Source organism: Mesocricetus auratus, unplaced genomic scaffold (genome assembly GCF_017639785.1).
Source record: "Mesocricetus auratus isolate SY011 unplaced genomic scaffold, BCM_Maur_2.0 Super-Scaffold_100029, whole genome shotgun sequence".
NCBI classification, from domain to species: Eukaryota; Metazoa; Chordata; class Mammalia; order Rodentia; family Cricetidae; genus Mesocricetus; species Mesocricetus auratus.
The window spans coordinates 8,815,362-8,831,417 of NW_024429210.1; the positions used below are offsets into that span (position 1 = coordinate 8,815,362).

Here is a 16,056-nt window from a genome sequence, read left to right on the forward strand (position 1 = left end):
TCTAAGCTCATAAACAAACATTACTTTGGATAATATAATATAGGAGATGATTGTTAAGCTTGATCAGACATGTAACAAAAACTGAACTTTACAGAAAGTCAGCAAATGAACCCCGAGAACAGAGATGGGCATCAACAGTAATGAAAGATTAGATTTAGCTATGATGCTTAGACTCGTCACACATTAGCATTAGGAAATGTTCAAGCTGGCTCTGCTAAAATTGGAAATATTAATATCATCTGAGTATTAGTTTCTTCAAAGAGAAAAAGCTAGAAGCTTTGCCATCAGTGATAGAAGGGACTAGAAAAATCATGTTTACCACCATTAAGATCACCGGAGCCTGAGTGGTATCAAAGACATTGTAACAGATGATAGTGCTCACAGGGAAAATAGGAATGTTCATACTTTCTTCTTCCACCATTGGGCTTGTAAGCCAATATTTGAAGTCATTTGCCACCCCTTTCTCTAGCCTATCCTAATATAATGTGTATGTTTATTTTGGCAACAAAATACCTCACTGGGGATCAAAGTACTTCAATCCCCTGTAAGAATGGGGCTAGAAAGACCCACAGAGCAGCAGAAGTGCACAGAAAAGCTTTGGAGCTTCCTGCCACACAGCTAAAGTAGACACACTGGCCCTGGAGAGACGGCTCAGCGGCTGCCTTTGCAGCCATGTTGTGTGTCAAAGGATAATTACTCCTCTTAAATAGAGCTCTCCATGCAGCTGGAGGCTCCTAACTTGTTCCTTCATTTATTCCAATATCAAGAAAAAGAAGAAAAAATTAAGTAGGCTGTATGCAGACAGGTCCTTTTCTGAACCCACTGGACTCCTTTTTTTTTGTAGAACTTGCTCAAGCGTTTATGAATGTCCATGTTTTCAATTCTAAACAATAATGAATACAGTGCACACAGGGCACTTCAGCCAGACCCCGAATCACTGCCTGACTGACAGGCTGAGGACTAGCTGTGATATGCTCATGCGTGTCAGAGCCTATACGTGGCTCTTTTTTAATATAACCAGGGTCCATCAAAAGCATTAGATGTTCTGAAGACGACTATTGGAAGCCCATCAGGAAAGCAATGAACTTTTCATGGCACAATATCTTTTTTAATTTATTTTTTAATTTAATTTAAATTAGAAACAAATTTGCTTCACATGTCAACCCTAGCTCCCTCTCCCTCCCCTCCTCCCCTGCCCCCCTTCAACCCTCCCCCAACCTCTTCCCCAATCCACACTCCACTCTCTAAGGAGCTTAAGGCCCTTCTTGGGGATCTTGAAAGTCTGTCATATGATCTGGGGCAGGGCCCAGGTCCTCCCCCCATGTGTCCAGGCGGAGACAGCATCCCTCCACACGGAATGGGCTCCCAAAGTCCATCTGGCTGACAGGGCTAAATGCTGATTTATTGCCTGAGGACCCAAAGGATGCTGAGACCTCCTCACTGACACCCACCTTCAGGGGGTCTGGATCAGTCCCATGCTGGACTCTCAGCTATCAGTCTGGGGTCTATAAGCTCCCCCTTGTTCAGGTCAGCTGATTCTGTGGGTCTCACCCACCAAGTCGTAACCCCTTTGCTCATCACTCCTCCCTCTCTGGGTTCCAGGGGTTCAATTCAGTGTTTAGCTGTGGGTGTCTGCCTCTGCTTCCTTCAGCCACTGGATGAAGGCTCTAGAATGGCACACAGGGAAGTCTTCAATCACGTTACAGGGAAGGGCATTTAATGTAGCCTCTCCACTATTAGCTAGCTTGCCAGTTGGTGTCATCCTTGTAGGTCTCTGGACATCTCACTAGTGCCAGATCTCTCTTCAGACCTATAATGGCTCCTTCTATTATGGCATTTCTCATCCTTGTCTCCTCTATTCTTCCCCCAACTCAACTTTCCTGCTCCCCCATGTCCTCCTCTCTCCTCCTCTTTACCCTCTCTCTTTCTTCCAGATTCATCACCCACTCTCCCTCATGCTCCCAATCACCTCAGAAGATTCTGTCCTGTTCCCCTTCTCTGGGTTGCCATGCATATCTCTCCTAGGGTCCTCTCTGTTTCCTAGACTTTCTGGCTGGAGATTGTAGGCTGGCACTCCCTGTTTCAGGCCTAAAATCCATATATGAGTGAGTACATACCATGTTTGTCTTTTTGTGACTGGGTTACCTCACTCAGGATGCTTTCTTCTAGTGCCATCCATTTGCCAGCAAATTTCAAGATTCCATTGTTTTTTTTTTCCACTGAGTAGTACTCCATTGTGTAAATGTACCACATTTTCTCTATCCACTCTTCAGTTGATGGGCATCTAGGTTGCTTCCAGGTTCTGGCTATTACAAATAATGCTGCTATGAACATAATGGAACAGACAACCTTGTTGTATGAATGGGTATCTTTTGCATATATGCCTAAGAGTGGAATTGCCGGATCTTGTGGTAGACTGATTCCCATTTTCCTGAGGAATCTCCATACTGATTTCCAAAGTGTCTATACGAGTTGGCACTCCCACAGCAGGAAGAGTGTTGGAAACTATAAATGAAATAGGTCAAGGATGAGGCCCATGAGTGGCTGGGGAAAAAATTCCTATTTAGTTTATACAAGTTTTCTTCCTGTCTGTAAGGATTCCATATAAGGAATAGTAACTATTCAAGCCAGCAGCCTGAACATATTTCTTGGTCTTATAATTCTCACAGTTACAGACATTCCAAGGTATAGGGTCATTCAAACAGAACTGCAACTTCTTGTGTATGTTTATTTCCAAAGTATCTTATGCATAGTTTCCCAATGAACTCATAGATGGAGGCTGCGGGAACACTAACTGGATAATTTTTCAAGCATTCTGAGAAGCAAAGCTCATAAAGAATTGCTCCGGGCTTATTAAGCCAAGTGTCGGAATCTAGTTGGGGCTTTCACTGTGAGGGTCACCTAAACTTTAGCGTTCATCTTGGAAATTATATTAGTGAAGGGAAGAGGGAAAATGCTGATGAGATCTGAAGAATCGCCTTCTCTGTGGTCACAAGGACAGCATACATAACCGATAGCCAAGGTGGTAGGGCAGGGTGGCAGAGGGCAACAAGAATTTGCCAGGAAGTCAACCATCAGCATTTACGTGTCTCCTCCAAATGCCACCCACTAGGCAGCAGCACAGCCATGGGCTTGTGACCATCACGTGACACGCTGATGTCTTCCTTGTCTTTGAAATACGATGGACAGACAATGCTGACAAGACATCCTCTATGGGGCTGACATCTCAAAGTCAAAATTTCAAAATTTGTTTCACTGTATGCACAATAAAACCAGGTAGCGTCTTGGAATGAAAATTTGAAAGGCAGACATGAAGACAGCCTAAAAGAAAAAACAAATCATAGCTGATTGTAGCTAACTCCAAGATAATGTGAAGAATGTCATCAAAAGAATTTCCTTACAGAGGTCGAATTATCCATGGGGAAAGGTGGTTTGCTGAAAAATCCAAGTTTTTTAGTTTTTATGGTTTCATTTGACCTTTATAAAACAGAAATACTCTGGGCGTTTGGAACACATAAGTGAAAAAGGGCAAATCCAGACTAGAGCTTCCAGTATAAGGAAGAGAAAACAAAGATAGATAGAAAACAAGCAAAGTATCTCCCTGAAGTCAGAAGCTGTTACACTAAAGGAAAGAGGAGTGCAGAGTCAGTGGGGCAGGAGTTTGGGATCTGGGGTGGCTTGGGTTAGGTTTTCCTGCTAAAACAAACCCTGCCAGAGTTGACTCCATTTAGATGACCGATGTCTGATCTATGCTACTATCAAGGAAAGTGAGCCCTGGTGGTCTGGAACAGGAGAGACATACAGACAGCATGACTCTGCTAGAAGAAGTTGCTGGACCAATCCATCAGGAGTAGAGCCCAGGGCTGTTTCTAAATCCAGAGACCATACTAAAATTCATAAAGCCTTCCTCGGACAATTAAAAGAATCTTTATGTGAGTATATCCCAATTTTGTTAATGCCAGGCTCTGACCCTTGCTTTTATTTTTTTTCAGACAAAACAATAGAAAACCACCAGGCATTGGTGGCACACACCTTTAATCCCAGCACTCGAGAGACAGAGGCAGGCAGATCTCTGTGAGTTCGAAGCCAGCCTGGTCTACAGAGTAAGTTCCAGGACAGATTCCAAAGCAACGCAGAGAAACCCAATCTCGGAAAAAAAAAAAAAACAAAGAAAAAAAGAATAGAAAACCATTGCTGTATTTAAATTAATTCACCTATTAACCTTAAATCCTGTCTCAAACAACCACAAAATTAAATTCTAGCATTGATGATAAAGTTCTTTTTTAGTTATCAAAAACTGGACTTGGAACTGGGGAGATGCCTTGGTCACCAGATAAAGCACTTGCCACCCAAACTCAAGAATCAAAGTTTGGGTATCCAGAATTCATGTAAAGCTGGACACTTGGTGGCAGACGTATGCTGTCCATTATCACTCTTACGATACAAGGGGAGGGGGAGCCAGGAGAATATCAGACACCGGCACATGCAGCTGGGAGCAAGAGAGCCTGTCTCAAACAAGGTGGAAGGAAAGGGCTGCCGCTTAAGTGAATGAGGCACAATTCGCAAAGGAAGGTCCCGGGGAAGAGAGCGTGAATCACAGCTCACACGTAGATGCTACAGACTTCATCTGAATATGGAGTATCTTCTATGTCTCAAGGTTTGGGGTGGGATTAAATGACACCGTGGAGCATACAAAGGGTATGGTGGATACTCAACAAGGACTGCTTGTCCCTGACCTGAAACAATGGAAGAGGGTGTTTTAACTAAACTGCAGTGAAACTAAGGAGTATAAATCAGTTTGCCAGTGGAGAAGGTAACCCCCGCCCATGCTCCATCAGCAGAGAAGGCTTCAAAAAGGCATTTAGAAGAAATGTAAAATGGTTTGGAAGAATTTCAAAACTTCATGTCCTATAATTTAAAACCAATTAAATTACAGGATTTGGGGGTAGAATTCCATTCAAGAAATTCTAGTGTCCCTCTAAATATGCAGATGCTCTACAGCACCCACTGAAATCTCCATTGGGTAAATTCTAGGAAAACAGACAATGACTACAAGAGATCTAGACTCTTAAATTGTTTGTTTGTTTTTATCTTAAATGCTTTAGTCAGAGAGGGAAGAGTTGTAACCTATGGGAGAAGATGAACTTTGAGGACTTTTGTTTGCTGTTGTATCAATGAACTCACTCTACCTACCCTCAGAGGACTCAACACCTCTAATACCACAGGAGTCATGGCAGCCCTTGTACCTTGGTTACTGTGTGCCAGGAATTTTCTCCGATAACATGTTTTGTACAAACTCATTTAAAGTCAACCATTCATACAAGAAGCTTCTACTACTTCCCCCATTTTACATACTAAGGAGTGTAAGTGCTTCTCCCTTAACCAGAAAGTAGCTCTAGATCCATTCCCTGTTACTAACATACGCAGTAAATTACCTACTTCTTTTCCTCTCTCCTCTCCTCTCACTTCTCTTCTCTTCCTTTATATATCCCCCAATTATTGTCCTTCTTCATCTTTTCATCTCCTTCCTCTCGTGTGTCTTTTCTTGAAACCTGAAATAAGGATTGGGGAACATGGTGTTGTTGACTGGTATATATGTAAGTCCTGGGAACAAGGCATTGTTGACTGGTATATATGTAAGTCTTGGGAACAAGGCATTGTTGACTGGTATATATGTAAGGGTTGTGAGTGTGATGTTGCTGACCAGCATATATTAAAGGGCTGGGAACATGGTATTGTTGACTGATATATATGTAAAGGTTGGGAACATGGTGTTGTTGGCTGGCATATCTGGCCTGAGAAAGTTTCCATGAGCTATTGGTCTCTTTTCCTTGTCTCCTGCACCTACTCCCTCTGAGCATCTGCACTGCATCTGCTCCCATCTCTTCAAATTGTTGACTATATCTATTTGAGGTACTCCAAAGAGCAAAGGCATTAAGCAGATGAAATGTGAGAGCACATTTATATGCTATAGCCTGCCTAAGTGTGTGTATATTTGTTGGTGCTCACAGGAGTGTAATGTAAAGCAACTGTTGTTATCTGTGAATCAGTTCAAGCCACAATATGGATAGTGATAAGAGCCCTTACACAAGGTGTCTCGCACCCCCACAACTGGGTCTATGGTCAGAGACCTAGTCTTGAAATCCAAAGTCAGGTGCCATACTCCTGGTTCAGCCATAATCAGACCAATTTTAGCATGAGCCACTCTACAGAACCTCACCCTGTAATCTCATAAGCTTGTGAGATCCAAGGTGAGAATTCTTCTTGGACAGAACTATGAGAGAACTACTTTAGCTGAAAGCAGGGATCTAGTGGAGCCTGAAGGCAATATAGCTACAACACTCAATTAGCAGAGAGGTCATTTAGCAAACACAATTCCCTTTATTTGATGTACTCTTAGTGTTGCTTATGAGCTGTATTCTGCTTAGGAGTATGAACTCACCAATTATTTACCTTGCATTATGAATCATTTATCTAGTCAATCTAATATTCTTCCCTTATGCATCTTAATACCTCAATTAACTATTATGAGTCATTTGTTATTTGTATACCAGAAAACTGTTTTCCAAGTTATTACTTATTGGTCATAATCAATTAGGGAAATTTTTTGACTGTGGCTGTCTCATATATAAATACACTGGTAAAGTTCAACTCCTACAATTTCTGAAAATTAAGTTGTTTTGTCACTTGGGGACTCTCATTAATCTCAACTTGTCAGCCTTGTTTATGCAGGTTCTAATGGGCTGTGTGTGTGAGTGAAATGAGATGCTGGAAGGCTTTTCCTCTTAACTCTTTGCTGAAAGTAAGATTGAAATACTTTATCAATGTGGTGACTTTGATTTGTAGAATCTGGAGAAACTGGACTAGGGGCAGTGACCTGTCTGTTCCATTTCAACCCAACAGAGTCCCAACGAAGATTTGCAATTAAGAAGCCAGAAAAACGCAGGCTGATCCCTTTAGCAAAATCTCTGGCAAAAATTAAGTTATAAAAGGCATCCGAATCAACCGTTTAGAAATCTGAACAGAAAATACAAGGGCTTTAATAAAGTCATACATCACTATAAAGGACATGGTAGGTGTTGCTGCTGCAATATGAACAAGCCTGTGGAGCTGTTGAAGAACGGGTCTAAAGAACAGCTTAGACACCCAAAAGGGCTGCTTACTAATCAGAAACCAACCCGAGAAATAACTGTGGGGTGGAGACGTCAGTTTCTCTTAAAAGAAAGAGGGAGAGAAGCGAGCAGATGCACTGCTTGTGAATTTTCAAGCAAATCCAGGTGGCCTCAGAGCCACTGATTCCATATGGTAAGGCGCCATGTTGAGAGCAATAGGAGGACAAGGTCATTGTTGAATAAAATATTAAACAACTTTGAGTCTTCTAGTGGTAAGTGTGCTAGAGCTGCTCCTGGAAGGCAAAGAAACCGCTGTCGTACAAGGAAGTTTCTCCAAGGAACGGAACCAGATGTCCTTCCCAATGGTTCGGATGCCAACATTGCTTCTTCCCAAAAAACATCAGCCAACTCCGAGTGCTTGCTCCACTGCAAACACTACATCACAATTGCATTCCTGGGCTCAACACCACTAGAAAGTAGAGATGAGCATTCTACACCGAAGGGGCAAATGCAGTTTCTATGACTTTCAGGAATTTAAGGCAAAGGTGTAAGCTCAGTCTTCCTGTCCAGACTCCTACTTGAATCCCCACCAGTTTAGCTTCATCTTTGAGCCTGAATTTCCTTGATGTTAATGACAGACCAATTCATCCTTCACCCCCCACCCAGGGAATCTGAAAACCACAATGCGGCTAGGGGATCTGTGGTACCAGCATCTTGTTTCCAGTCTCTCACAGTGGCTAGCACAGAGCAGATAGAAAAGGAAGATGTTGGAAAAGAGAGGCAGAGAAATTTCTGAGTTAGGCTGCTTATGTTAATATAGTGTGGAAGTCACATGATAGGGAATGCTGTGGAGTGGCTAGCAATGTGTGCTTAAGCAAATAATCTAGTTTATCTGAACATCTCTTTCTCCATCTATAAAACAGGAATTTGGATCCAGGAACCACTCTGAACCCTTACACAACCCATGTTCTCTGACTTTATATTCCCATTTTTGATGTGGGTTGTATGTGTGCATTTGTTCATCAGTGACCCTACTAAACTTTGTTTGCACTAAAGCTCCTTCTGTGTGCCAAGCATCTTGTATACCTGACCTCCTGCCATCATAACAAGGCTGTGAAAGCAGAACTATCATCCTCACTCAGAGGAGAGCATAAGGCATAGTGGCCTTGCAAGTCCAGCATAAAGCCCAGGAAGGGAGACCTTGATCTCTCAGGCACTCAAAAACTGACAAGTCTTCCAGAACTCTCGTATTTGTTGGAACTCTTAGCTAAATGACTTCTTAGAAGGCATAAACTGTGGTCCTGCACAGTTTCCAATATAATCTCAATTAACAGAGCCCAGAACATCAGAAAACAAGATCATCATCTAGTCATGATTTTTAGAATCCCTGTGTTCACAGTCACAGCTACGTCTCCAACCCCGGGCAAGAGTCTTACAAAAATATCAGATCACTGCAGACCTGTCAACACTTGGCAGTCTCAGCCAACTCTCCCAGGGCCAGGCCTCCAGAGCACTTTCTGTCTGTACCATTCAGTTGTCACTTAATCATACACTCCCACAGCTAGCCTGTTGCTTCATGTGCCTTAGTTCTGCCTTGCCAACACAAACACAAGTTCCTTGTGTCCTGAAACTGAACCTTAGATTTCCTTCCAGCAAGTCATATCTACACCAGGGAGAGACCCATTAAGTGTCCTTCCCTTTCATTAAAGCTATCCAGCACACTCTTGGTAAAGGTTAATCAGTGTGTTCTTTCTTTACTCAACTCTGGTGAAGATGTTTTAGCAAGCCTCCAAGCAACTGTTACTCAAGGGAAACCACATGGGAGGGTCTCCCAGACCACATCATGCCTTACAGTCTGGCATTTGTCCACCAGAAATAGTACGGTACCAAGATGAAGGCAGAAATGTTGCCCTCTTCTAGTGAGAGGTTTGAATCTAAGCTCTTCAGAGAATAACTAGCTCCCGTCCAGATGCCCACACCTCTTCTATTGCTAACAAAGAGCAACAAATTAAGACTTCCTAGAAATACAGATGATTAATTCTGGTCTAAGAAGTGTTACGTAGCAAAGTCTTTAAAAATTTCACAGATAAGACCCAAGTATTATAAGATTTGTTATCATAAACACAAATTTATCCATGTAGACCAATTTTGTCCTGCAAAAAAAATGGTCTTTATGCCCATTTAAGAACCTGTGAACTTTGGGAAACAACTATGAAAAGGCTACTTACAACTTGGCCCTGAAACCTGATTGTCATTTGCACTGTTGTATAAGTGACATGCTGTCTTAGTTACTTTTGCATTGCTTTTATATGACACCATGACCAAGGCAACCTATAGAAGAAAGCGTTAATTTGGTGCTTAAAGTTTCAGAAGGTTAGAGTCTATGATAGCCATGTGAGAAAGTTCCAGACCATCACACATATAAGACCAAATCAGAGTCCTTTATTGACCAGCAACTGAGATACGGCTCTTGGCACTGAAGCTCAGGGAACAGAATTTCTATAGAGTATTCAGTGCTGCCTAGAGTTTGAGCTGTATACTTACCAAAGTTTGAGGAAAGGGAAACAATTGCCGGCTGTCTCCAGCTGGGCTCCATTGAGCAGGTATCCTATGCCCTGGAGATTTGCTGCTAACAGCTAGGAGGTCAATAGAAAGTTGGTGTCAAAGAGGAGTTTCAAAGTGCTGACTTTGAAATGTCCTTTGAAAGTGCTGTTATTTGAAGACTTTGCAAAGTGTCAGAGCTGAGCAGGAATCTAGCTGGGAATAGTGTTGATGGAGTCTAGGCTGTCCAGATGTGAGGGGATCTAAAGCACTTAAAGAGGTGACAAATGTCAGAGGCTTCCTTTGGCCCCCTCCAACAACTGCCGCTGACAGTAGAAACTACCAAGGCAGCCAAATACCACAACCAGACACCCTCAGCCTTATGCCTTGTCTGGAGTCTACCAGGACCAATCAGGAGGGAAGACAAAGCAGACATCAATGACCAGAGTGGCCCTGGAAGCCTCAGATAAGAGCTGAAACATCAGACTACCCAGTGGTCTAACTCCACTAGGGAGATGCAGAGGTCCAAGCTATAGATTCCTCCATTTTCTCTCCAAGGGCAGAGGGAAGATATATATATATATATATATATATATATATATATATATGTGGATGGGGAAATGAATGGGGGTAGAGATGCATGACATGAAAGACACAAATAATAAATAAAAGGGAAGTTTAAAAAAAAGAACATTACAACTTCCTTTTGGAGTTCTGGCCAAATGTGGGTGAGTTAATTTATAAATCAAAGATATGTGGTCAAATCTAAAAATGTTAACTATCTTAACATCATTCCACACATACACACAGTAACAAAAATAGAAATTCTCATTAAGAAATTTCATGAGGTTGATGTCCAAGAGCATCTGGCAAAAACTGTAAGATATGAGTAAAGGCCATGACATACAGAATAGAGGTGTCATCGGGGTGACCAGGTACATTCAGCATGAGAAAAGATGTTCAAGTGCTCCCAAATCCCTCTCCAGTCTTGACTGCCTCTGAGGCCTAGAATTACTTCAGTGTCTGTGTACATCCAATGAACAATAAGTATGTCTAACATGAGCATCTTTGCATCTTTTCTTTTACCTCACCTTGAAAAGTGTATTTAACAGTCAGATGCAGGTTTGTATGTAAATACACATATTTGAAATTGTGATGATACTGAGAAATCTGTGAAGACACTATCCAATCTTTCAGGCCTCATGTCTATTACCTGTGCTCTGTCAATCTCTCTGTGACAAGTGGCAGAAAACATTCTTAAGATGAAAATAATAATAATAAAATGTGAGATTATAGGTAGCTAATAATCTCGATGATATTCAGTTTGATACGGCCCTAAACAATACCTGAAAGGTCCAGGTCTCTACTCAGTTAGACAGTTAGCTGCATTTGAGATGGTCAGTAAAATCCAAGCTCACTTTGTCACAAATCAAGGAAAGCATTTGGAGAACAAGTTAGAGCACTATGCTTCTTGGTAAACCAAAGCCAACTTGTTGAATTGCTTGCATTGTTAGCCATCTATGGCCATGAGATTGTTCTAATGACTAGTGCCTTACCATGGTTGGTATCTGCCTTGAGGGCAAGGAGGTCTTGGACCCCACAGCATGAAGAGCCAGTATGGTTAGAAAAACCATCTAAGGTTTGTTTTCATTCATGAGCTGTGGAGAACAAAGGCCTTTGCAGCATGACATGTTAACTTCTGTGTTGTTTGTATAGTGCTAATGACATCCAGTTTTACATGTGAGATGCTACTCCCTAAGGACTGCAGAGAAGAAACAAGATTTGAATTCTTTGTTTCTACCAACATTGTTTGTCACAGTGCATTGACCACAGTGAGTAAATACAGGGATGCTAATGGAAATTAACACATTTAACACACACATTCATTGACAATGAATGACTGACAGTTGAAATAGTTGATCTGAGAAAGAGATTAAGAGGAAAAATATGAAATTATACCACTTTCAGAATAACTCAAGAAGAAGACATAAAAGGTCATTTATTGAAATCCCTACCTTCCCAAAGAGATTGTTCAATGAGAGTGAGAGGACACATTGCTCATGTGTACCCAAGAACCCCACAAGGAAAATATGTTTGAACTGAGAAATAACTAAAGGGAAATTACATGAAATGAAGCGGCAGTGAATGGATTGGAGTGAAGAGGCTGTGTGACAGACATGGATTCCAAACCAAGGAAAGTGCTTTTCCAGTGTGTCGACCACCAAGACTTTGGAAGAGACACATCAAAAGTTCAGATAGGAAAATTCACAAGTGAAATCACCTAAAATGTCTTTCTTAATGATTAAATATTGTTTCCATCTGACCTTATGTAGAGAATGTCTTCCCTGGTGAGGTATAGAAAATAGATTACTTCTGGCCTTTTGGTTTTGGTTTGGTTTTTGTTCTGGTTTCAGAAATCGCCAATTTCACTTAGTCAGGACTACACAGCATACAAATGGATAAAGGGAATTCATTATTGCCTCATTTAATAGGTCTTGGATGTAGGATTGTAAAGCCTGGCTAGGACTGTAAAGCCCTGGGGTTCATTTCTGCCTCAAAATTTCTGTGAAGGAAGTTGAGGACACTGAACGTCATTGGGTCAGAGAAACATATAACAACATAGAATAAGATATGGCAAATTAGCAAGCAGGCCAGATTCAGCTTTGTTTCTTTAATTAGATTTATTCATTTTATGTTATGTGTGAGTATGTGCGTTAGTTTGTGTTTAGTGCCCAAGGAGGTCAGAAGAGGACATCAGATGCCTGGAAAAAGAGTTGTCAATTGCTGTGAACCACCATGTGGGTGCTGTGTGACTTGAAACCAGGTCCTTTACAAGACCAGCAAGCACCAAGCCATCTCCAGCCCAGCTTTGTTTGTTTGTATAAAATGTTATGGGCACACAGTCATACACAGTCCCATGCTATTGTCTAATGGCTGTTTTCTGAGCCTGATAGTGCAGAGTGGAATAGTTTCAATGATTGTATGGTCCACAAAGTTTAACATAGTTAGCACCAATTAAAGCCCTTTACAAAAAAGAATTCTGGTAATCTGTGGCATTTCAGCCCTCGGGAAACAGGAAGCCTTTCTTCCAGTTCTCTGTTAGGTATTTCAGTGCAAGAGAGTGGCACACGGTCGCCATCATTAAAGAGTAGACAAGGAGAGAGGAGGGCAGCTGGCTGCAGGAAGGAGGCTTACAGAGGAACCAAGAAGAGCCAGGAGGAGCCGCAGCAAGGTCCTCCTGGCGTCTCCCTGAAGGAGCGAGGAAAACAGCCCCTAAAAACATCCCGTGTCTTTGTCTGCCTCCAAGTATTCCTTACGCATGCCACTGCAGCCCATTTTAATGTTTTATTTCTTCAACCCTCGAAGCATTACCAAACAGTTATTATCTGAGCTTCTAACAAACAATTATTCCAGCTCCTAATTTATATTTCAATCATTTTAACTACTGATCTTATGATCACAATCCAGACGCTGATCACATTAGTGCCATTAACTATGCAGCAACCAATAAAATCTGCATGAGAGACTTACTCCGTATATACTCCCTTAGCACAATTTATTAAAATAATGTCGACTATTAACGTTTAAACTAAATGTAATATATATATTTAATATAAAATTTCTCATTACTGTGATTAATAAAATTTTTACTGTATGCTGATATTTAGTTAGAGAAAATGAACAAGTTAAGCCAACTGAAGTATTTCAGTTACATTAATTTAATTAAATATGACTCTTACATTATGTAGGACTACATATGTACCCCTGATAATTCTAGCATATTTAAGGAATCAAGAAACAGAATTCCCACTATCAAAGGCACAATTAAATCATCAGAGGTCTTTCTAGACAAAGCATACTGGTGCTCCCTCCTGAAGACCTCTCCTTTTCCAAATATGCCCAAAGGAATTACACCAGCTAACATGTAACACTGCTTGATTTTCCTCCCTGATATAGTCCCCTTGTTTTTAAATACGGGGTGTGTGTATGTGTGGTGGGGGTGGAGAGAGAGAGAGACAGAGAGTGAATGAGAGAGACAGAGAGAGAGAGAGAGAGAGAGAGAGAGAGAGAGAGAGAGGTTGAAACAGATGCAAAATGCAAAATAATTACAGAGCTGGCTTTCGAGCCATCTGCTTATTCACAGAAACATCTCTCACAGTGATTCCAATGTCTAGATGTCGTTCATCCACTTTCTTCCTTCTGCTCTTGCACTGGGACCTAAGTTGATATAACTTCCTTGCTGCTGCCTAACTTAGGGACCTTGGATACTTCATTTTGGCTTCTATTCCATCAGTAAAGTTGGAGCGGGAGGACACAACAAGCCAACCTTCAGTTGCTCCCCTCTGAGCTGGACGCCTTCACAGGGGCATTAGTGGTGCTTAGGATGTTACGTCTGCTCCGAACATGAGCACGTGGCATGGATGATTTATGACCATCTGCCTGTTGGAAGTACCTCCTCAACTGCCAGGGCCGTGTCCTATCATGCTGCTCTTTCCTTCTCTCTTGATGCTGTCTGTTCATGACTTTGTCCTAGCTCACATGCTGTCCCGTGGCCATTCCAGATTAAAGGCATAAGAGAAGGGACTGGGGAGGTGGCTCTGTTGGTAAAATACTTGCCACGCAAGCATGAGAAGATAATGACCTTAATCTGGATCCCAAAAACCCAGGGAAAAAGGGTACCTAGGAATTAGCACCTGTAATCCTAGCACAAGAAAGTAGAGGCAGGGGGTCTCTGTGGTAGGTACCATGACCTACTTGACTGGGTCCTGAAAGCCTCACTCGCTCAATGAGGGAATGAAGAAAGGACAGACACAGAACACCTAGGTTTGGATAGGCTGTGGAACAGCTGCAGGTTGCAATCATCCAGGATGAGGAAGCTATGGTTGACAGTTTCTGCATGCACTGTTTTAAATAAAAGTCAATCCATAGTAATATGCGTGCTTGGACCAGAAACAGGCGTTACCATTTCTGTGGATCTGAGGCTCTGAGATCCTTGACATGGCTGTTCTCACATCAATAATTAACATTCACTTAAGACTTCCTCAGTTTCCCACACTGGGACTGGCTGGCCACCTTGTTGTACTGAATTGGCGAGTTTCAGGTTAAATGAGAGATACAGTCTCCAAAAATAAGATAAAGTGAAATAGAGGATGATACCCAACATGAATCTCTGTCTACACACACACACACACACACACACACACACACACACACACACACACACACACACACACACACAAGTAAGTGAGTAGAGCACTATGGTAAGCCCTGGAGTCACAGCTTACTGACCACATAACTATGGGTAGATATTTAGATTGTTTGAGCCTTGGCTTCCATTCCTACCAGCGGGATTACCAACAATAATACCTCTTTATAAGATGACTGCAGGTATTAAATGATTGCTAAGGGCAATGTTCTTGGGAAAGTAGCCTACACTAGCATTATAACCACAATGCTCTCGATAATCAAGGAGATAGTAACTCAGAATGGAATTGCCATGCTGCTAATGTTTCAGTGGTAACCAGAACTGGGAAGCCCTACTACCAGATACCAAGAAATGTGAGTTCTCTGCAAAGAGAAAAGATGGCTTTTCCCATGCTGCTCGCTTCCAACAGTGAGATAAAAATATGGATCATTGACCATCTCTAACTCCCTGTCCATTCTTTGACACTAGCATGCTGAATGAGAGTGGACCCTCAGCCAACAACCTTTACCTGGGGAATCCACGACACCCCGCCTCAGACTCCATCAATTTGCTTTAAGATCTTCTGTTCGGTAATGGCTGAAGCTACACAATCTAGGCAGAAGCACAAGTTCACATGAAAGATGAGAAATCTGCCCTTGGAGTCTACTCTGAAATTGTACCAAGAGCCCTGATGATGGATAATGTGGTGCCGTGCTCCAAAGAAAGGAGTTTCTGCTGCAGAGAAGGGCCAAGGATGAGCTGAAAGCAAAACCCTACCATTGAGGCTGAGATCAGCACTAATTATTGTAGTTCTTAAACTGAGAGGCCAACCAGGACCCGGCCTGAATGATCACCCAATCTGCGTAATAGATGTGGGCAAGAAAATCTCAGAAAAGCTGCGACTAATAGGCTGGAACAGATATTCCCACACAAAATCCATCCCAATCAGGTGGATTTATCTGGAAAGGACGGCCAGGCTATAATGGGAGGCAATTACTAAGTGCAGCACTGTGAACTTCTGGAGGCAAAGAAGAGGCAGCGGCTGCCATTTCCCATCTTGCTATGAAGGCCTTTGATCATCTCACTGCTGCATCCACCCCTTCATTCAGCAATAATTCGAACTGAAGGCAGCATTGTTCAGGGAGAGTTCTGAGAACAGAGTCCTCTCCTCCTCCTTTTTGTAACGAACTAGCTAATAGCACGTGTGTCATCACCTTT

The 16,056-nt window shown here is 42.1% G+C and overlaps 1 long non-coding RNA gene across 1 annotated transcript in view; it reads right to left on the reverse strand.

Annotated features, from left to right (window-relative positions):
- Nucleotides 1-2,369: 2,369 nt before the first annotated feature.
- LOC121134671 overlaps nt 2,370-16,056 on the reverse strand; it is a 31,073-nt gene continuing 17,386 nt past the window's right edge. Inside the window, exon 3 of the long non-coding RNA XR_005871786.1 lies at nt 2,370-3,321. This is a non-coding gene — a long non-coding RNA (uncharacterized LOC121134671). The remainder of the gene's footprint in view (nt 3,322-16,056) is intronic.